The 20,550-nt window shown below is 37.1% G+C and overlaps 1 protein-coding gene across 3 annotated transcripts in view; it reads right to left on the bottom strand.

The window, feature by feature from the left end:
- Positions 1 to 20,550, bottom strand: part of AGPAT3 (1-acylglycerol-3-phosphate O-acyltransferase 3) — a 189,195-nt gene that overhangs the window by 99,430 nt on the left and 69,215 nt on the right. For 2 of the 3 annotated variants that reach the window (XM_036745906.1, XM_036745905.1), the window contains exon 2: positions 16,079 to 16,139. The exons of the other annotated variant lie outside the window; for it this stretch is intronic. The gene's annotated coding sequence lies outside the window, so the exon portion shown is untranslated. The remainder of the gene's footprint in view (positions 1 to 16,078; positions 16,140 to 20,550) is intronic. 3 annotated transcript variants of the gene reach the window in all.

Genomic DNA, 20,550 nt, shown 5'->3' with positions numbered 1-20,550 from the left:
CCATCTGCTATGAGAAAGGCATATGCAACTAGCCTTCAGCAGCCACTAATCCAGTAACAGAAAACATTCTAGGGAATCAGGTTCCCAGCAAGTCCTCTCAGAAGGCTGTGCTGCAGGCTGCAGGGCTGGCACGTTCTCACCTTTGGAGTCAGAACCAGTGGAGGAAGTGTGCTGACACCTCCCAATACATAGTCGTTTGTGGGGTAGGTTGAGACCCATCAGAAACATCACTGACTAAACGACCAGGTTGGAGCCATCACAAAAACAGCACAAGCTGGAGAGTGGAGTGGACCCATTGCCAATATGGACACTGAGGTAATGATGCTAAGTTGTTCTGGGCACAGGACTACATAATACCCCTAAGGATGAGGTAGCTATTCCTGCCCCACTGGGCTCCTCATACCTACTGGATCACCCACATAACCCAAGTGGCTCTGCTAATCAAGAGTTACATCATCGGGTACCTTACTGCCCATGTCGACAAGTATCTACCTCCCCAAAGCCATGCCTGTGACAGACAAATCAATACTGCCCTGGGAAGGGGAAGGGCACTCCAGGTGAGTTTCTGGGATCCAATCTCCTGTAAGATTTAATTGATAATAATAGATTGTTTTTGGACATAATTCCAGTTGACCCCATTTAATCTTTCCTTATTCCTTCCTCAGAACAAAGTAACCTTGGCCTTAAGGTCCTTGCTCCATCAGAGTGCCCTATGTACCTTGGAGAAATAACTGAGGTCCTGTTCAAATGGCAAGCTTCCTTTCTTCTGGAATCATGTGGACAAGTCCTTCCCAGAAGGGATTTGGGGGACCAAGGGGTAGTACTGGTGGGAGGTACCTTGTTTCTAATAGAATGGGGGAGGTGAAACTGTTGATAAATGATTATGGTAAATGTATATTTATTGAAAAGAAAAAGGGTCTCTCACGGACTTGGCAGTAATTTTGAGTCACTGGATAGAGGTGAGGGAGAGTCCTAATTTAGCCCCTATGAAGTAAAGGGGTAGACTCTCTGAAGAGACCTCTAAAGGGAGCAAAGATTTGATATCATTCCCCTTATATTCCTCAGGGAGGGGGAGGTTTTGGCAAGTAAATCAGGGAATAGTGAGCAGGTGGTATTGGGAGAGCCTCAGCATCTACTCAGATCCCAAAACAGGTTACATGTAAGGGGCTTGTGACCTCTTAGCCACTTTACTACAGTCGACCCTGAAGTGTGATGAAAAAATGTGACTGTATTGGAAGTGTTATCATCCATACCAAGTCCCTGATATTCTTGGAGCTGGTCCTATTCATCATCACTGCCTCACATTGGGAGAACAATCTTTTACTGTACTACAGGAGTACATCTAAGCTGTGGGTCTGGTGTTTCTGGTACTTCTTCAGGTCCTTTTTTTCCTACCCTGCATAGGAGATCCACTTTGAACTCCAAAAAAATGAAAATGGCATCATCCACTACTTTTGCTCCCCCTTTTCCAGGAATTAAAGTTGAATTTTTCCCCAAGCACTGTTTTTCTCTGAAGGTTTGTTTGTAGATGTTTTGGAGTCTCTTCTGTGGGGTTTGTGTCTTAAGCTTCTTTGCCACTATAATAGCTCTTTATAGCTTGGATTCTGTTTGTTTGTTCGTTTGCTCATTCTTCCAGCTACTTAATTTCGGATTTCTACTTAAGGCTGGCTCTGCTGCATTTCTGGAGGGAATATGCTGGCTAGTCCTGTGCGTGCTTTCTCAAGGTATTTAGTGTTGTTATTCCAGGATCTCAAGGGCAGGTTAGGGACCTGCACACTTTCAGTGTTCCCAAAAGAGTCTAATTGCGGGCAAAGCGTAATTGTTGCCCTCTTAGTCTGAGCTTTGTAAGTTTCTGACCTGAGTTTGGTTCTCATCAAGAGAATAATGCTGCTATCAGCCCCTATCAGATGGCTGGGAAGTTTGGTTGCTTTTGTAGTTTGTGTCAGTTTTGTAGGCTTCCCTTTGGTCTGAGATTTAACCCTAGTTATTTTTCAGCAGGCTAGGCTAGCTACTGGAACTAAGACCCTACTCCGCACCTGAGGTCTGAGACACATGGCTGCTACTGCTGGCTTCTGAAATTCTTTCTTTCTCAGTACACTGCCCAGGGCCTCCTTACTTTGGAAAGCTACCCCAGTTCATAGGTCTCCTTTCTCAGTTTACTTTGGATTTATGACCCAGAACTGGATGACAAAGCTGGCAGCTCACAACTGTCTCCACTGCAGTGCCCAAGTATGAGTCTGGCGATACCCTGGTATGGGTCTGGAACCTCATCTTGCCCTGGTGTACAGTCCTCCCTGGGAACAGGAGGGCTCACAGGTATGCTCCTGGCCTAACCTTATCTCCTGTCTATTGCACTGTGCTGAAGTAGGTTGGACAAATGATTCACTGTGACTTTTTCTAGATTTTCCCATCAGGATTCCGTCTAGTGCATTTTCTAGATTTGTTTTGAGGAACTCTGTGTGTGTGTGTGTGTGTGTGTGTGTGTGCGTGTGCGCGCGCGCATGTGTATAATTTTAGCTGTACTCCTTTTTAACACTCCACCATCTTGGCTCCATTTCCCTCTTCTATTCTTTTCTATGCATTTTAAAAATGTTTCAATGACTCTCCTGGTTTTTTTTGGGGGGGGAGGGAGGGATGGTGCACGAGTCAAAATTATTGCTAATTCTTTTTCCGCCATGCCCCATCCATTCTAAATGAATCAAGAGAAAGAAAAAAACCCTTATAACAAATAAGCATAGTCAAGAAAAATAAATCTACATGTGGTCATGTTCAAAATTATATACCTCTTTTTGAACCTTGAGTCCATCACCTGTCAGGAGAAGTATTAACATGCTTATAATAGGTCCTCTGATTTAGAAGGTCCTCTTTTTAAAGATATTTTTCTTTAAAATTTTGCTGCTTCTGTATAAATTGTTTTAGTGATTCTACTCACTTTACTCTGCATCATTTCATACTACTTAAGATTCTTTGAAATCATCTCTTTTGTCATTTCTTACAATAAAATAATATTCCACGACATTAATATAACACCATTTGTTTAGGTATTTCCCAATTGTCTCAGAGGCAATCTAAGGCACTCCTTTAGATTCTAGTTCTTTTCTTCCTTTCTCCTCCACCCCTGACCCCCTCCCACCCTCACTTTTAATCATTCATTCAGAATCAGGAAGTTTGTTTTCCTTAAGACCCGGTAATATTTTCCTTCTTAAAGATCACACAAGTGAAGTCAACTGGCATTACTGTGAAGGTCTGAGGTAACTCTGGCTGGGTTCTTTCACACGGTCAAAATACAGAATCATATATTTAGAGCTAGAAAGGACCTCAGAGACCATGAACTCTAATTCCCTCACATTACAGATGATAAAACTGAGGTCCACAGAATAACCGACTTGCCCAGTGACACAAAGCTTTTAAGTGTCTAAAAAGAATATTCTTAAGTTCAATGGTGAGAAATATTCTTTATTTTTACTGAGAATTTTTAAAAAGCTCTAAAATTGCAAGAAAGGAGAAAAAGAATGATCCTTCTGAATATGTCAGTGAAGTAGTTAGTATGATGACTGAATCTTATTTCCTAAAGACCATTACAGATAACATGTTATATAGTAAAAGGTGACTAATTCTCTTATAAACCTTTCTAGTTCTATGATTTCAGAGTAAGTCTATCTGAACTTAAATTCTCCTAAATTCAATTCATCCTCATCGTCAGAAAACACTGTGAGCAGCAATAAGGGCTTCTGGAATATTAAATGATACTCATTATTCACCTTCCCATTATGAAGAGCAAGCAATAATGAAATAATTGTATGACACAACCTTCCCAGCCTTTTAATTAGGGTCAGTTTTGTAATTAGAATTCTTATGCACATCTACTATGTTTCATAATTATAACACAGGTAACTTCTTTGATAATAAGACCTTCTATTTAATAACACTTATCTTTGCAGAGTTTAAAATTCTATGCAAACTTTATCTCAATAACCTCCTCAACCTCCCTTAGTAATTTTGTTCATTATATAAGGGATAGGGAGGGAAGGACAGGAAATCTTATTCCCATTTTATTAAGTAAGTCACTTAAGGTCAAATACAGGACTCTTGTTCCCTGGTCCAATTCTAAAAAGAAGCCCTTTAACTAGGTGAAACTTAAGATTGTTTCCTTAGTGATAATAATAATTTGAATTTAAATAAAATGCTTTCCTCACAATAACTCTGAGATTAAATAATACTATTCTCTTTTTATAGATGAGAAAACTGATATTCAGATATGGTAAATATCCAATACACGGTAACACAGCTAATAAATCCCCCTAGGTCATATTGGAACCAATCTCTCGACTCCAAGAGCAGCATGCTCTTATCTTCAACTAAGTGTTCATAGAAGAAATGAGAAAGTACGCTTCCTTCTCCTATCTGTAGGTGGGAGACTATGGTACTGAACAACATATATACTATCAGACTAGTTTTACATGTCGGTTAGCTTTGCTGAATTTCTTTTTCTCCTTTTTTAATCTTACAAGAGATGACTCACTGGTTAAGTGAAGGGGAAAGAATATGATCAGACTTTAAGGAGATAAAAACCAAAAGATACCAAGACAAATTTTTTCAAAGAAAAAACTTTTATATTCCTAGTATCTAAGTTATATTCAGTGAATAAACGAACAGTTCGTGCTGACAGACTGATACCAGCTTTGTGATCTCTGGGGCACAACTTTCTGATCTACAAAATTAGGAGATTAGACTAAATCTAGACCAAATCACTTTTTTTTACATTTTTTTTCTTGATTACAAGTAAACAAAAACTTTTTAAAATTTTGAGTTCTAAATTCTCTCCCTCTTTCCCTTCTACCCCTCTTGAGAAGGTAAGCAATTTGATACAGATTATACAATGTCAGTCTTGCAAAACATTTCCATATTAGCCATGTTAAAGTTTAAAAACTATGCTTAAATTATCATTCAGACTCCAACAATTCTTTCTCTGGAGGTGAAAGCATTTTTCATTATAAGTCCTTCAGAACTGTCTTAGATTGCTGTATTACTAAGAATAACTAAGTTATTCACAGTTGATCATCATACAATATTACTGCTACTGTGTATAGTGTTCTCCTGGTTCTGCTCATTTCACTTTAGAACAATAAGTCTTCCCAGGTTTTTTTTTTCCTGAAAGTATTCTAATCATCATTTATATAGTACAATAGTATTCCATCATAATCATATACCACAACTTGTTAGCCATTTCCTAAATGATGGGCACCCCCTCAATTTCCAATTCTTTGCCCTTTAGACATAGTTCCAAATTGCTTTCCAGAATGGTTGGATCAGTTCACAACTCCACCAATAATACATTGGCAATAATATCTATTTTTCCACATCCACACCATTCTCCTTTTCTGTCATATTAGCCAATCTGAGAGGTGTGAGGTGGTACCTCAGAGTTGTTTTAATTTGCATTTCTCTAATTAGTAGTGATTTAGAGAATTTTTATATCACTACAGATAGCTTTGATCTTTTCTTCTGAAAATTGCCTGTTCATATCTTTTGACCATTTATCAATTGTAGGCTGATATTCTAGACAATTCTCTATATATTTGAGAAATGAGGTCTTTATCAGAGATACTTGTTGTAAAGACTGATTCCCAGCTTTCTGCTTTCCTTCTAATCTTAGGTGCATTGGTTTTGTTCATGCAAGAACTTTTTAATTTGATGTAATCAAAATTATCCATTTTACATCCCATAATGCTATCTCTTGTTTGGTCATAAATTCTTCCCTTATCTATAAATCTGATAAGAAAAATAATTCCATGCTCCCCTAATTTACTTATATCACCTTTTATGTCTAAATCACATACCCATGTTGACCTTATCTCAGTATACAGTGTGAGATTTTGGTCCATACCTAGTTTCTGCCAAAGTGCTTTCCAGTTTTCCCAGCAATTTTTGTCAAATAGTTATTTCTCGTCCCAAAATCTTGGATCTTTGGGTTTGTCAAACATTACTGTCATTCACTACTGTGTACCTAATCTATTCCACTGATTCACCACTCTATCTCTTAGACAGTACCAGATTGTTTTGATGATTGAGAGTCCCCTGGACAGCAAGGAGATCAAATCAGTAAATACTTAAAGAAGTTAATTCAGGCTATTTATTGGAAGGTCAAATACTAAAGCTGAAGCTTAAATATGTTGGCTATATAATGAGAATATGGGACTCCCTGGAAAAGACCGTGATGTGGGGAAAGATTGAGGGCAAAAGGAAAAGGGGATGGCAGAGGATAAAATGGATAGTGTCATGGAAACAAAGAACTTGAACATACTTCAAGAGACAGTGGAGGATAGAAGGGTCTGGCATGCTATGGTCCATGGGGTTACACAGAGTCAAACATGACTTAACTAAACAACAAAGCTATTAATACAGTTTCAGATATGGCACTGCTAAGCCACCCTCCTTCACATTTTTGTCATTGGTTCCCTTGATATTCTTGACCTTTTGTTCTTCCAGATAAATTTTATTATTTTTTTTCTAACTCTATAAAATATTTTTTTGGAATTTGATAAGTAAATTAATTTGGGCAGAATTGTCACTTGTATTGGCTCAGACTACCCATGATCAATTAATATTTCTCCAATTGTTCAGATCTGTGTTTATGTATGTGAAGTATTTTATAACTGTGCCCATATGGTTTCTGGGTTTATCTTGACAACTATACTCCTAAGTATTTTATACTGTATTTTAAATGGAATTTCTCTTTCTATCTCTTCCTGCTGGATTATGTTGGTAACACATAGAAATGCTGATGATTTATATGGGTTTATTTTACATACTGCAACTTTGCTAAAATTGTTAATTATTTTAACTAGTTTTTTAGTTGATTCTCTGGGATCCTTTAAATATACTATCATATTGTCTGGAAAGAGTATTAGTTTTGTTACCTCACTGCCTATTCTAATTCTTTTAATTTCTTCTTCTTCCATTATTGCAATAGCTCTAGCATTTCTAGTACAAAACTAAATAATAGTGGTGATAATGGGCATCCTTGCTTCACCCCTAATCTTACTGGGAAGGCTTCTAGCTTATCCTGCTATAAATAGTTGGTGTTGGTTTTAGATAAATACTACTTATCATTTTAAAGAAAGTTCCATTTTTTCCTGTGTTTTCTAGAGTTTTTAATAGCCATGAGTGTTGTGTTTTCTCAAAAAGCTGTTCAGACAGTCATATGATTTCTGCTGGTTTTGTTACTGATATGAATAGGTTGTTGAAATTACTGTTTCTATGAGTTGTTCCTTGACCAACTCATTCTTTAGAATTAATTATTCTGTTTCCAATTCATTTTTAATCAATGCTTTCATGACTTTTTACTGAATATAATTTCTATTACATTATGTTCTGAAATGGATACATTTACTATTTCTGCTTTTTTGCATTTGTGAGGTTTTTATGCCCGAATATACAGTCAATTTTGTGAAGATGCCATATACAACTGAGAAAAAGATACACTCCGTCCTACTCCTATTCAGTTTTCTCCAGAGATCAATCAATATCTAACTTTTCTAAAATTTATTTAATTCCTTAACTTCTTATTAATTTTATGGTTAGATTTATCTAGTTCCGAGAAGGAAAAGTTGAGGTTCCTCACCAGTAGGGTTTTACTATCTATTTTCTCCTGTAATTCATTTAACTTTTCCTTTAAAAACGTGGATTCTAGGCCATTTTGTGCATATGTGTTCAGTATTGATATTATTTCATTGTCTGTGCTTTGCTGTTGTTCAGGGTTTTTTTAGTCATGTCCAACTCTTTGTGACACCATTTGGGATTTTCTTGGCAGAAATACTGCAGTGGTTTGCCATTTCCTTCTCTAGCTCATTTTACAGATGAAGAAACTGAGGCAAACAATATTAAGTGTCTTGCCCAGGGTCACACAACTGGTAACACAAATAGCGTCTGAGGCTAAATTTGAACTCACAAAGAGTTTTCCTGATTCAAGGTCCAACACTCTAACCACTGCACCAACTAGCTGCCCCACTGTCTATGGTACCTTTTAGCAAACTGTAGCTTCCTTGCTTACATTAAGTAGGTCTACTTTTGTTTTTGCTTTGTCTGAGATCATGATTGCTATCCTTACTTTTTTTTCTACCTCAGCTGAAGCATAATAAATTCTGCTCCAGGTTCTTATTTTTACTCTGTGTGTATCTCTCTGTTTCAAGTGTTTTTTCTAAACATATTATTGGATTATGGTTTCCAATCTGTTCTGCTATCTGCTTCTGTTCTATGGGTGAATTCATCCCATTCACATTCACAGTTATGATTACTAACTGTGCATTTCCCTCCATCCTATTTTTCCCCATTTTTCCTTCTCTCTGTCTCTGTCTGTCTCTCTCCATTCTCAAAAGCCTGTTTTTACTTCTGACCACTACCTTCCTTAATCCACCCTCCCTTCTATCAGTCCCCCTTTCCCTCCTCCTATCCCCTCCCTTCCCTCCTACTTTCCTGAAGGGTAAGATAGATTTCTATATCCAACTGAGTGTATATGTAATTCTGCCTTTGAGCTAATTCCAATGAGAGTAAGGTTTAAGCATTGTCTGCCAACACTTTTCTCCATTCTTTCTCTCCCTTCCTTCTCCCAATGCATCTCTCTTTCTCACCTCTTCATTTTTTATCATGCGATTCACACTTGTACCCCCTCTGTCTACCTATGCTTCTTCTAACTGCCTAATAATGATAAAGGTCTTAGGAGTTATAATTATCTTCCCACATAGGAATATAAACATTTAACTGTGTTGATTCCCTTATGATTTCTCTTTCATGTTTACCTTCTTATGTTTCTCTTGAGTCTTGTAGATAAAAGTCAAATTTTCTATTCAGCTTGAAAATCCTCAATTTCATTGAATATCCATTTTCTCCCTAAAAGGATTATACTAGGTTTTTCTGGGTAGGTTTTCTCAGTCATAATCCTAGCCCCTTTACCTTCTGCAATATCATATTCTAAGCCCCCTGCTTCTTTAATGTGGAAGGTGCTAAATCTTGTGTGATCCTGACAATGCCTCCAAGATATGTAAACTGTTTCTTTCTGGTTGCTTGCAATATTTTCTCCTTGACCTCGTAGCTCTGGAATTTGACTATAATATTCCTGGGAGTTTTCATTTTGGGATCTCTTTTAGGAGGTGATCAGTAGATTCTTTCAATTTCCATTTTACCTTTTGGTTCTAGCATATCAAGGCAGTTTTCCCTGATAATTTCTTGAAAGGTGATATCTAGGCTCTTTTTTTAATCCTGGCTTTCAGGTAGACTGGTAATTCTTAAATTATCTCTCCTCAACTTATTTTACAGGTCAGTTGTTTTTCCAATGAGATAGTTCACATTTTTTTCTATTTTTTTCATTGTTTTGATTTTGTTTTATTGTTTCTCGGTGTATCATGGACTCATTAGTTTGCACTTGCCCAATTCTAATTTTTAAGGAATTATTTTCTTTAGTGAGATTTTGTACCTCATTTTCCATTTGTCCAACTTTATGTTCTTCTCATCAGTAAATTATTGTCCCTCTTTTACCAAACTGTTGACTCTTTTTTCATCATTTTCTTGCATCACTCTCATTTCTTTTCCCAATTTTTCCTCCATCTCTTGTTTGATTTTTAAAATTCTTTTTGAGGTTTTTCCAGGAATTCTTATTGAGTTTATATCTACCTCACATTTTTCTTTGAGACTATGCTTGTAGCTTCTTCGATGTCATTGTCTTCTTCTGGGTTTGTGTTTTGATCTTTCCTGTTACCATAATAACTGATTATAATAAGGTTTTTTTTTTGTGGCTTGCTCATTTAACTTTATTTTAAAGTTTATTTTAAACTTTATTTTAAAGCCCCTAGGATGGAAGGGGCACTGTCCCAAGTTTCAGGCCCTTTATGCTGCTGTTTTCAGAGCTAGTTCTGGGGGTCTGTAGGTTTTTGGTGCCTGCAAGACAGTATGATCTAAGGAGAGGCGTGGTCACTGCTCTCCTGGCCTGTGCTCTGGTCTTTACCCAGGAAGGGACCTTATTTCCTTACAGCCACCAGCACTAGCTTTCCTCCTGGCCCTGGAACTGTGACCAGGTACCCCACTCTCCTGGAACCACAATTGCTAGTGTTCACCTCTGTCTTAGAATTGATAACAAGATTCCTACTCCCCCATGAGTGACCACAAGCACTCCTCTACACCTTGGCACAACCAGGGCCACTGCTCCCCTGTAGCTACAAGTGCTATCACTTCTTTTGGCCCTGAGGCTGCAACCCAGAACTGTGTATCGGTAATGCAACAGGGTCCTGAAGCCAGCACTGGCAAAGGGTACAGTTATCTCATTCCAAAGAGGGGTCCAGCCCCCCCACACCATCTAGGGGCTGAGAACTCCCAAAGCTGCTGCTGCTACCAATGCAGTCACTGCTGGCAGTATGGTTTGCACTACATGGTCTGCACTGGGCTCCAGACCTGATTACCACCCTGGTGAGACAGACCTTTCCTGACAACTTCCTAATTTGTCTTGGGCTGGAAAAGTGTGTCAACCAACCTTCTGCTGGTTCTACCACTCCAGAATTCAATTTGAGGCATTAGAGTTTTTGCGAGGAGAATTTTGAAGAGCTCAACTGAGTGCTCCTCTACTTTTGCCATCTCACCTCTAAAATTACTTTTAACTAAAGTTTTAGGTTATAGGACAGAGTGCTTCAATATTGAAAAGAACACTGTGACCTTCTTTAAATAATAAGGAGTACCCATCCTCTCCAGCCATCTTCTTGCTATCCCCTTTGCTACTGCACATACCTCTCCCTTACCCACAACACTCCATATGCACATACAAGTTTTAGACATCTAGGGATATGTATCACTCAATACCATCATTATTACTGGGGAAAGTGTGTTAATCAACTCACTTAAAAATTATATTCACCCTTCACATGATTTCTTAGACCAAAGCTACCACCACCCCCCCTCTATGTGTTGTCCCCTTCTATTAGGAAAAAGATCCTTGAGAGCAAGGGCTGTCTCATTTTTGTATTTGTATTACCAATGCACAGCACAGTGCTTGGCATACAGTAAGCACCAATAAATCCTTGTTCATTCATTCAGAAAAACCCCATTGCAACAAATGAACTGACAAAAATCAGATTCCCTATTTCTTGGATAAAACCCTCTTCCTTTAAAAAACAAAAATGGTGTGATAAATCATTCTAGAAAACTGAATTTTAAAGACTATGAAAGAAAAGTCTACCACTATGCCTGCTGCCTGAGGATCAGCCTAGCAAGTTTGGAGTCTTATCACTAAGAGGTATTGAATTCTTTTGGCCAGAGCAATTCAGAAAGACTATCTACTTAGTATGCCTACTAAGATATAACCTGCATTGGTAAAGAGAACATCCACACTCATAAAATTATAGAACTTTTTAAGTACTAAATAAAACTCACTTAAATTTTGAGTATATAAAATTCAGAAAAGCCTTTAAATGAAATATTTAAAAGACTAGCCTATTGAATTGATGATAGTATGTAAAGGGAAATTTGATAATAACTTTTTATGATTCTAAAAACATGGCAAGGTATAGGAGAGTTTCAAGGAGTGCAGAAGTGTTAAACTGGCTACAGGGCTGGGATGACTAAAGTAGTGTTAAACAAGAAATAACTTAGGTCTGAGGACATATAGGCAAAGTCCCTCATGATTTAAGAGACTGTAAAATATTTTTCTCCCATTGTCTTCCTAGACTTTGTTTAGTAGGGAATGTAGTAATACTGTACGAATTATCTGTGCTTCAGGCAGAAGGGAAGAAAAAAGAAAGGAAAAAATTATGGAAGATCCAGAGAGGGGAAAGTATGGATCTACTATTTCATTAAATTAATAAAACAAAACGTGGAAGGGTTTAAGGCAAGAAAAGGAACATGAGTTCATTTGTTTTGTTTTGTTTTGTTTTTTACTCTGCATTGGTAACTAAGGTGGGGCTCCTGGTGGAGCCAGTGAAGGGAGGTCTGATTATATCCCAAGTAGGCCCAAAACCCCTAGCTACTAGGTGCTAAGCCGATGTGAGGGTGAAGCCCCCAGGGTCCTAAGAGGAGTTGCTGATACCAGAGCCAATAGTAAGAGCTTAAGTTCTGGTGGCTCAGATGATGTTTGATAAAGAGTGCATAAAAAGAGAAGACAGAGCTATTTGCTTAGGGCTGTCACTCTTGGCAGAGTGCTGATGTGGAGACTCTGAGCAGCTGTACCTAACAGACCTCCAGCTTGTAAACCCGGATGTTGGGACTTTGTTAAACTCTGGTAACTATGAATCAAGATTTGAATCAGACAAGATCTGTCTGTTGATGTTTGTAATTTGTTTGTGTTTGCTCTTACCTAAGTGAATGATATTTGTATGCTGGATTAAAGTAAGCCTGTTAACCCCTAGTTGCTTTCCTTAGAAAAGCAGATCAAAAGAACTTGGGCTTGCAGCACTCCTGTTATTGGGCTTGTGTTTGTTTTTCACCCCCACAGCAACTGCTAGCCGAATTGTTGCAATATACTCTGAGGGTATAGGGGTACAAGGGAATCTTAGTGTTATGATAAGACGCCTTTCCCAATCCCTCTTTATTCTAGTGTCTTCCTTCTGCTAATTATTTCTTACTGTAATGTATATAGCTTATTTGAAAACATACACACACACACACACACACACACACACACACACACACACACACGTTTCTGCTTGTAGTCTCTCCTTAGAGAGATTGTCTCCAATTAGAGATCGTGTTAGCTCCTTGAGGACTGGGGCTGTCTTTTGCCTTTCTTTGTATCCCCAGCACTTGGCACAGTGCCTGGCACACAGCAGACACTTAATAAATGCTTAATGACTAAGAACAGGATTAAGGGGACGTTCAGGTTCCAATTGAGCACATGGAGAGTATTCAAAAGAAAATATATCAAACAAAGCAAATGGATAAACACCATACTTTAGCTATCTTTCTGGCTCCATTGCAAAGAAGCTTCATGTTAAGGATAACTGTACCTTTGCTAAAGTAGCAGGTGAAGCAATAAAGATGGAGAAGGAAAAGTTGCAGGAATCTTATACTTGGTTCAAAAAAGCAATTTCACATGCACAAGATGAAAAAGGTTACTATGAGTCAGTGTGATAGGTCAAATAATGAAGTCTTAGAGGCTACATTAATTAGTTGTCTTAGTCAAACAACAACTGAAAATATGTGTTCAGTTTGAGGCACTAGATACTAGGAAATTAAGTGACAGAGAGTTTCCAGAGAAGGATGAATAGGACAGTGGTCTTCAGATCACGTATTATGAGAATTGGTTGAAGGAACTAGGGATGGAGAAGAGAAAACTTAGCAAGGAAATAATATAGTAGTTGTATTCAAGTCTGGAAATGGCTGTGGACAATGAATTAGATGTGTTCTGTTTGGCCCCAGAGGGCAGAACCAATAGCAATGGGGAGAAGCTACAAAGGGTCAAACTGCAGCTTAATGCAAGAAAAAATTTCCTAACAATTAGCTCCATCCAAAAGTAGAATGGATCTTCAAGCAAAGGTTTGTATGCTATAGGAAGTATTCTAGTATAATAAACAGTTGGGAGATTCTTTGATTCTGTGGATGAGATAGGTATCTATGTGTTTGTGCTTTTCAGTGTAATATACATCCAAACAACAAATAGCTGATTTAGGTTTTGATTCACATCCTTTTCTTTGTGTGCTATACACATGAAGTCTAATAAACCAATATTAAATGCTTATGTCATGAAGTATGAAAATTGCTCTGAATCCTGAGGACCCCAGCTAAAGAGTGGGGAGTTGTAAGCTCTAGCAGAAATGGACACAATCCCCACAATTCCTACTGCCAGGCATCACTATTCCATCTCATATTTATAAAACTACCTAAAAATTAAGTTAAATATTTATTAGGCACTAGTCACTGAAAATACAGAGATGAGACAGACTACATCTTTAAGGAACTTAGGTGCTACTGCAAGCCCAAACTAAAAAACCATAGGAATATAGTTACAACAAAAATGATCAAATAATCTAAGTAAATCTTCTGTGACAGTAATGAAAAATCAAGAAGTACAGAACTATCCACATTTAAGCTAAGCACACCTAGTTTTCAATATTTAAAGAGCACACATGTGCATACACACACACACACACATCACTTGAACTTCGAAAACCTCTTTTTGAGTCTGAAATAATGTGTCATAAGTGATAAGATATCGCTGAAACTTTTTAGCTACTCTAAATGGTTACTTTTTGTGGCAATATCATTAGACAGCTAGCAAATATTTACTGTAGTATTCAACAACTGAAAAACTCCATCAATCACCTCCTCTCAATTCAGTTCAACTATGAAATTAATGATGATGGAGGGAGACCAATTACAAAAGTACTCTTTGCAACTAGTATAGTACTATATGGAGGGGAAAAAAATACTTGGTCTCATGCAGGAAAGACTTGGTTAAACTGAAATATAAGGTTCAAAATGTCTTCCCCTCTATGAAAGTAAATTCAAAGCAACCATGGTATGTGTTATCAATGTCAAAGGATGATAATGGATCTAGAGTTAGCAGGGTCCTCAGAGGTCATCTTACCCAGTCTCCTGAATGCTTCATTTCACAGATGTGGAACTTAAGGCCCAGAAAAATCACATCATTTGCCCAAGGTCACACAGTTTTAAGTGGAAGAGATGGGATTTGAACCCAGGTGCTATGATGAATTTCAGTGTTCTTTTCACAATACAACAATATAGATAGACACACTGTATTTTAAAGCTATTTCTGGGGGCTGCTAGGTGGCGCAGTAAGTAGAACATCAGTCCTGGAGTCAGGAGGACCTGAGTTCAAATCGGACCTCAGACACTTGACACACTTACTAGCTGTGTGACCTTGGGCAAGTCACTTAACCCCAACTGCTCTGCCTTTCCCCCTCCAAAAAAAAAAAGCTATTTCTGGTGACTCTAGTGTTCATAAGCCAATGTTAACAATTAGATATCATTCAGAAGAATATGAAAGAAAAAGGGCAAGCGATAATTTTTTTTTGTTACTTCTTTGAGCAACTCTGGCAAAAGGTTGGTGAGAAAAGCCACTGCATCCATTTGCTGAAATAATACAGTCCATGTAATTTCATTTAGTCACATTATTTTCTCATCTCACAAATACAGATCATTAAGAGGATATATAAAGAGCTCATAAGACAATAAAGAAATATTTTAAGAATCCTATTTGCTATCCTCTAAAAATAAAAAGAAAGGTAGTCTATTATGACAAGAGGAAAAAAAGAAAATATGCAATAGCCAAGGAGGAAACAGAGAGTAAACTGAAAAGAGCTTAGTTTTTGAATGATTTACATTCTAATTTTCCCATCACTCTGCTTGTCTATGACTATTATCATCAGTAGAAATCACAAATAACTTCTTAACTCAATATTTAATAAAACACAAGTACAGCAAGCTTCTATCTAGAATGGTAGGGAAAATAAGAAGGTCAAGTTAATATTAATATTCTGGTTAAGAAGCAGTTATCAGACATATTATATACATTTATATATTAAAATGTATACATACATACTCACACAAACCATATTTAGAGTATTCATTTTCAAATAAGAAGATAAAAATATACTTACTACTATGTACTACTGAACATAATTTAATTTTTCTTTGATAATTCACAAGGTACCTTAGTGCTTAGACATTCCTAAATATTTGTCATCAACATAAATATCAGTTATCATTTTAGAATACTGTAGATGCAGAACGTATAGACACAAAATCAAATCTGTGCTGGCCATTTTACATACCCCAGAAGTTGCTTGTTTTTCAATATCTCTTTGATAAATTATTTATTTGTCTCTATCTCATATGAATAAAGTGTACAAAGAGAAATCTAATTACTTAAGCTTTTGACAAGTTTGCATTTTAGCCAAATGAGTTTACTGGGCTAAATAGTACAGTATTTTAAAAAATTAACCCAAGTATCTATCTCTTTTTAAAAAATCAACAAGTCAACAAATATGTATTGAGCATCTACTATAGGAAAGATCTAGGGGAAGGAATTCAGGGAGGAAAATGAACTTAAAACATAGGAGATTCAGTTCCCACTACTTACCAAGGCACAAAATTTAGTATGGTCAACAGTGACACTCCTTACGTTTTCCAATCTTAGAGGCCTGAAAGTAAAAAAATAAATAAATATATATATATATATATATATATATATATATATATATATATATATATACACACACACAAATGTACATTGAATGACTGAGAAAGTATGTATATATTAATAAATATAAGCATTAGGCAAGATTAACTTTAAAGACTAAAAATGGCCAGTACATCAATAAACTGATAAGTATAAGCTAATGTGGTTTCTTATAAAATGCAATAACAAAATCATACTAGATACGGCACAAACACAACTGTGGACAACCTGGGGTTTTCTACTACTATCTAGCACTTTTGTGACTGGTCTCCCCTCCATCATCATTAATTTCATAGTTGAACTTGAGAGGAGATGATTGATATTTCAGTTGTTGGATACTGCAGTAAATATCTAGTACTTCCTGGTATTACAGAAAAGTATTTTAGAAAGGGAAAGAAAAGGTGATTCCAGAAAAGGCAAGGTCCTCAACTTGAAGGAGCTTAGGCTCCAGTTTCCACACAACTGAAAAATATAGTTAAATAGCCATCAAATATTTATAGTGTCAAGCACACATTTTTGTGTATGTATATCTGACACTATATTTAATTCCTCTCTTTGTACCCCCTTTCAAAAATGTTTAATGATTCACATTTATGCTAGAGGGGGAATATAAAGATTAATGTAGTTTTTCCCAACATGTCTTTGCTTATTCAATGAAAGCTTCCTCAAAGAAGTAACAAACTCTGGACTGGGTCCTGAAGAATGAAATGGCAAACAGCTTGGCTTAAACTAAATAAGAGGCTAGTCTCAGACAAGAAGACAGCAAATGCATTCAGGAAAACAAGTTAAAGGAACCTGGCCACGGGACAGACAAGTCTGTGGTGGTGAAAATGATATTTTGCCAGTAAAAATACTTCCTTGGGGAAATAAACTATTTCTGTGGATAGAAGAATCCAAGTGAGACAGAAAGTATACCAGGGTGTCTTTTGTTTCTTCTATAAAGAAATAATGTGGTACACTGAGAAAAGCTTCAAGTTAGAATGCCTGTCTTTTAAGAACTTTATGACCTGTGAACTTTATGAATCTGTGAGCTTCAACTTAACTAATCTACAAAACTGGAGCAAGAGTACTTCGTGTTACCTATTTAATAAGAAGTCAATTGTGCATCATAAAATGTTCTCATAAATGTGATTTACAATTCTATATACTATTATGAAAATGGTCTCAAGCAAAATTTTTTATTTCCCCCAAGTCTTTCATGGTCATGAACCCTGTCCTCTTTTTCATTCCTCTGAATACTTTCTGGAAAGGATACGATTCATCAATAGCTGAACTCTCTCCCCTCTGCTTACTGTCTTCTCTCACCCACAGGTCCTCTGATAAAGAGGTTATTATAATTCATCTTTTGTTTAAAACATAAATGCTCATTTAAATTATTATTTTTCACTTTTCCATTATCTATTTTTCAGAGTGATTCACCAAAAAGAATACACACTGAAGCACAGCCAAGCTATGATCCAGTCTAGATTGAGAGGGTCTAGAACTGTGATTCACTGTTGTAGGGGATTCCTGGTGGAGAAACTCTACCAAAGCAGATCAGCAACTGCTCAACAACTTAACAGATTGTTCCACTGAGACACTAAGTGACGGCTCAGGGTCACACATCCCAGGTCTTCTTGACTCTGAGGCAATCCCTCTTTAAACTGTGCAGGCTACCTCTCGCTACCTCTAGAAACCTTCACTTTACGAGAAGCACATTTACATTTCAGGATACAAATCACGGCTTATTTGCCAAGCAACATTAATGTAAAAGGACAACCTATTACTTAATTGCCAGAAAAGACAAGATTCAATTTATTCAATTCAAATCACTGTAACAAATATTTAAGTACCTATTATCTATGGCCTAAGTACCATTGTGGGGGGGGGGGGACACAAAAAAAAGTAATGAATGAAAAAGCATTTATTAAAAGCTTACTATGTGCCAATGAATCAGTACCTGCCCCTAAGGAACTGATAGTCTATTATAGTGCAATAATATGAATATAAATAATTAAATATAAAATATCTACAAATAAATATAATGTAAATTAAGGACACATTAATAGTTTAGGGGGGATCAAGATAAGCCTCCTTTGAAGCGGCACTTGACCTGAACCTTAAAGAAAGGAATTTTGAAAGGGAGTACATCCCAGGCAAGAAGCACAGTCTGCTGGAAAATGGAATATCCTGTACGGTGGGTATGACCAGTAGGCCAATTTGTCTGGAACTTTCGTTGTTGCCGCTGTTCAGTTGTTTCAGTCACGTCCAACTCTTCATAACCCCATCTGGGGTTTTCTTGGCAGAGATACTACAGTGATTTGCCATTTCCTTCTCCAACTCATTTTTCAGATGAGGAACTGAGGCAAACAGAGAGTTAAGTGATTTGACCAAGGTCACACAGACCAATTAGGAGGCTATGTAATAGTGGCAAGAGATGATAAGGTTCTAACCTACAGTGACGGCAACGTGAGTGCAGAGTAGGGGGCAGAATCGAGAAATGTCGTAGAGGAACGGATTTGGAAAGTGAACTGGATATGTGGATGGCTCCTAGGTTGCAATCCAATGTGACTAGATCATGGTACCTCATCAATAGAAAAGAGGAAGTTAGAGGGGCAGATTTGGGAGTGGAGGGGGGAAAGGGAGAGGCAGAGTAATAAGTTTTATTTTGGACTAGTTGATTTGAGATGATTATGGGATACCTAGTTAGTAACATCCACTAGGAAGTTGGTAATGTGCGGTTGGAACTCAGAAGAGAAACTATGGTTGAATATATAGTGCTAAGTGTCACCTGCACATGCACAGATAGATTGATGGCTTTGTTTTCTAGAACTCTCTAAGATTTACAAAGCATTTTCTTTACCATATGAGAAATACAGCACAATTTTTATCATTTGTTGTTATAGTTAGGAGTACCAAACACTATCTAGAGGGGAAAGGGGAAATTTAGCTAAAGCTTCCTGGAAAAAGTATGTTTCAAGCTCCATCTTAAAGTAAGACTTAGAAAAGGAGAAGGAGAAGAATATTGGGAAAATGAGGAGGGAACTATGAACAAAGATGAGTGAGGTTATGAATAAGTAAGTCATGCTTAGTTGGCTGCAGCAGGCTAGAATTCATTGTAGAGGAATAATTAGGTTGATGAGTTTAGGGCTAGAAGAGGATGAGATTATCAGTAAATTAATAAATACTGGGTAGTATAGATGAAAACAATTTTTAAAGTCACTTTACCCCTTTTGCCTCAGTTTCCTCATCTGTTAAAATGAGGATGACAATACCTGCAAGGTTATAGTCTTGCTTCCTAACTCTAGGTGTTTGGCTTTGGATAAAACACTAAAACCTTTTGTGGGTCTCAGCTCTCTCAGAGGAGATTGGAATACTTTAAGGGCATATAAGTTTCTTCAAATGTTCACAACTTTATGTGAGTCTATGAATTTTAATTACATCCATTTAAAATAAAGTAACTTCATAGAGCAAGTTTCATATAGAATTTTTCCAGGAAGCTGCCTTTAGCTAAATTTCCTCTTTTCCCTCTAATAAGATTTGGCACCTCCAGCTATAACAACAAAAATAGTAATTAGTAGTATTTTATATTACAAGTTCCCAGATAATGAGACCATAGCTTTTATTTCTCTTACATAACACCTAATACATACTAATTACTAATACTTATATAACAACTAATATATACTAATTACATACAGTGGGCACTTCCCACTTAGGAAATGCAGGTGATTAACAACAGCAAAAATCATGCAGTAATCCACAAGCTGAACATTTCCAATAAGACTGATTTCTTCTCCTTGCAATCTCCTCATAGTAAAATTTCACTGATCCACTATTTTCCCCTAATTTTATGAGGTTTCAAAACATTCTGAAAATATGTTCATCTGTCGCCTGGCACTGCCAGACTTTAACAGGAAGGTAAAGATAAATGGAACCAGTGAAAAGAACATTAGCTACTATATATGAAAAGAAGTATTGTGGGAGGGAGGGAGAAAGGAAGGGAATAGAAATGAAGAGGAAGTTAAAAAGGGGGAGGGGGGAGTGTGAAATAGCAAACAGCTGCATTTCCAATTCCAGGGCAGGTATTAGACAAATAGAAACTAACTACTTCCCAAGCAACAGAAGAATTCCAGAAGGGTAAAAAGAAGAAAAAGAAAACAATCTTTAGAAGGAGAACCTCAGAGGGAACTATTGTAGCAAAAAAAAAAACAAAACTGATGGACTTTTTGAATAGAAACTAAATTTGAGGGGCTCTGAATACTGTACTTTTCCCCCTATGGGGGCGGTATCTAGATCTGTGATTTTATCGGTATGGGGAACTCCCAGTGAGGCAACTTCTACCACTGTTCTGCAAACTGTAGCCTGTGGTACTGAGAGGTTAAGAACCTTGA

The sequence above is a fragment of the Trichosurus vulpecula genome, chromosome 2 (genome assembly GCF_011100635.1).
Source record: "Trichosurus vulpecula isolate mTriVul1 chromosome 2, mTriVul1.pri, whole genome shotgun sequence".
Lineage (NCBI taxonomy): Eukaryota > Metazoa > Chordata > Mammalia > Diprotodontia > Phalangeridae > Trichosurus > Trichosurus vulpecula.
The sequence above is the reverse complement of the archived record's forward strand: the minus strand, read 5'-3'. Positions and strand labels throughout refer to the sequence as shown.